This window comes from Antrostomus carolinensis, unplaced genomic scaffold (assembly GCF_000700745.2).
Source record: "Antrostomus carolinensis isolate BGI_N321 unplaced genomic scaffold, ASM70074v2 scaffold9022, whole genome shotgun sequence".
Taxonomy (NCBI): domain Eukaryota; kingdom Metazoa; phylum Chordata; class Aves; order Caprimulgiformes; family Caprimulgidae; genus Antrostomus; species Antrostomus carolinensis.
In genome coordinates, this window is record NW_010297527.1 from 1 (window position 1) to 250 (window position 250).

The window sequence follows — 250 nt, forward strand, 5'->3', positions numbered from 1 at the left end:
TCCAGGCTGGGCAGGGACCTGGTGGTGACACTGGTTCCCATTTAATGTGTGGGGCCAGATCCTGGGTAATTACAGCCCCGGGGTGGCTCCGAGCCCTGTGGCTGTCCCTGCCCACCAGCCCTGCCAGGTCCCCAGGGTCATTTTTGGGCTGAAAAACCAGGGATTCTTCGCTGGCCACGATGCCACGTGTGCCATGGGGATGATGCTGCTGGGGTTATCGGGGGCTGTGTGGGACTGGGGGGGGGGCCCC